Source organism: Anarrhichthys ocellatus, unplaced genomic scaffold, assembly GCF_004355925.1.
Source record: "Anarrhichthys ocellatus isolate YVR2014 unplaced genomic scaffold, GSC_Weel_1.0 scaffold38, whole genome shotgun sequence".
In the NCBI taxonomy this organism is placed as follows: domain Eukaryota; kingdom Metazoa; phylum Chordata; class Actinopteri; order Perciformes; family Anarhichadidae; genus Anarrhichthys; species Anarrhichthys ocellatus.
In genome coordinates, this window is record NW_022280068.1 from 60,926 (window position 1) to 62,779 (window position 1,854).

General features: G+C 42.4%; 1 protein-coding gene across 2 annotated transcripts in view; it reads right to left on the reverse strand.

Moving 5' to 3' along the window:
• Positions 1–1,854, reverse strand: part of LOC116394195 (NACHT, LRR and PYD domains-containing protein 12-like) — a 33,104-nt gene continuing 31,250 nt past the window's right edge. For both annotated transcript variants that reach the window (XM_031867086.1, XM_031867085.1), the window contains exon 9: positions 1–1,854. This exon is cut by the window's right edge and continues 1,003 nt beyond it. The gene's annotated coding sequence lies outside the window, so the exon portion shown is untranslated.

Below are 1,854 nucleotides of genomic sequence, written 5' to 3' on the forward strand. Positions count from 1 at the left end.
GGGCGCCAGCCGGCCAAAAGCAGACTGGCAGCTAGCACGCTGGATGCCTGCAGGTTAAGGAGCAGGCTAAAGAACAGCATTTTCGTGGCAAGGATGGTGGTAGCTAGGAGGCTGGAGTCTAGTCTACCGCGGTCCTGGCTGGAGGCTGGCAGACTGGGAAGCAGAGTGGAGGATAGCGTGGTTCCCAGGAGCTCTTTGTTCCTAGATAGACTTTTCTAGCCAAAGCCTGGAAGAAACCTCACAGAGAGATCTAGTTGGAGATGTCATCTTTTCCACAGCATTATAGTTGTTGTTGCTGCAGTGCAGAAGGCTGTTAATATTATCTAGTATTACCTTCTGAAATTCAGCAGCTGTGTCCATGTTTGTAAATTCAGGACTGAACCCAAATGCAGAACAGGCAGATGAGGAGGCAGAAGACGGTGTTCAATGATTTAATGTTCAAAGAAACGCACACATATATACCACATATTCCCTGCTCCCTTCCATTCTCGCTAAGTAGTTAATGAACGATGCTATTATCCTTATTTCCTTCACCATTTTAGTAGCGCAACCAGGGGTGCACACATGATATTTCTATGTTCATTTACACACATTCACAGAGGCATGATTCACTTCTATGTGTTGAAACGCATCATGTTTTCCCGTCGATGAGTTTGCTTGGCAAAACAGGGGCGTAACATTGTTCTTTATTAGACAGTGTGTTGTTGTGTGATTTTGTGAACTGCATAAGTTTCTTGTTTGTAATATTAATTAATCCATTTTGGTCAAAGGAAAAATGTTCATGAAATAAAGATAATCATGTTTTTGTATCTTCTTCAGTAAATATTAAGCCTTTAGTGAAAGGAGCGGTCAGACCAGGGCCAACTAACACATCAAAGCAAAACCCTCAAATATAATCAAGAAACCTCCCACAAAAACAAATCCACCCCCGATACAATTCTTAAACATTGATAAAGCATTTGATCAAATGTGGCACAACGGATTACTCTACGAGACAATAAACTCCAAATACCATTACCCTTCTACAACATCATTTCAAGCATCACCTGAAATCATCCTCAAGGTTAGCCAAACATACTGTACATCAGATCAACACCATCCAAGCCAAAGCAATACAAATGGCATACAGACTCCCACAGTACATCAGCACCCATTACATCCACAGTATGTCCGGAATCAAAACCATGTAAGAGAGAAACTTCATCCTCACAGAGACACACAGAAAGCTCGCCAACAAAGAACAATGGGCCACTGAACAAAACAAACTACCATAACCATCAGAATCCAAATCCCACCACCAACAGTCCCCCACGAGTCCATTCAACCTCCTTTCATTTAGATTCCACACACCTCATACATTATCTTTCTAATCATCGCTCTCTTTTAGTCATCCATCATTTCTTGATTTTTCAATCTCCCATCTCAAACATACACATATTAGCTAAGGGACCTGCTTTCATCCCTCTCTGATCTAGTCGTCCACCATTATGCAAGTTATTGTTCTGACCAAAGAGCTTCACGCTTTTACACTCGTCAGCTCCCTCTGAAGTTGTGCTCATCAGTAAAATCACCACTTTGGTTGCAACGCAAACCAGCAGACTCTCCATTTGAAACGTTTCATTTCATGACCGACACAAATAACTTGGATTCCACTTCTACCAGAGAGTCACAGGAAGCATTGAAGCACCTTTCCTTAGCCTTTAGGGTGCCACTTCCAGGTCATTCATAACCTTCATGAGTAAAAAAGACGAATCCACCTCAGAACTAAAATGCATCTCGAGGATCGAGGAGGCTTGCAGGAGGAGCTCTTTGTGTAACATTGTGTATCTTGGCTGAAGTCTTTTCAGCATTGGT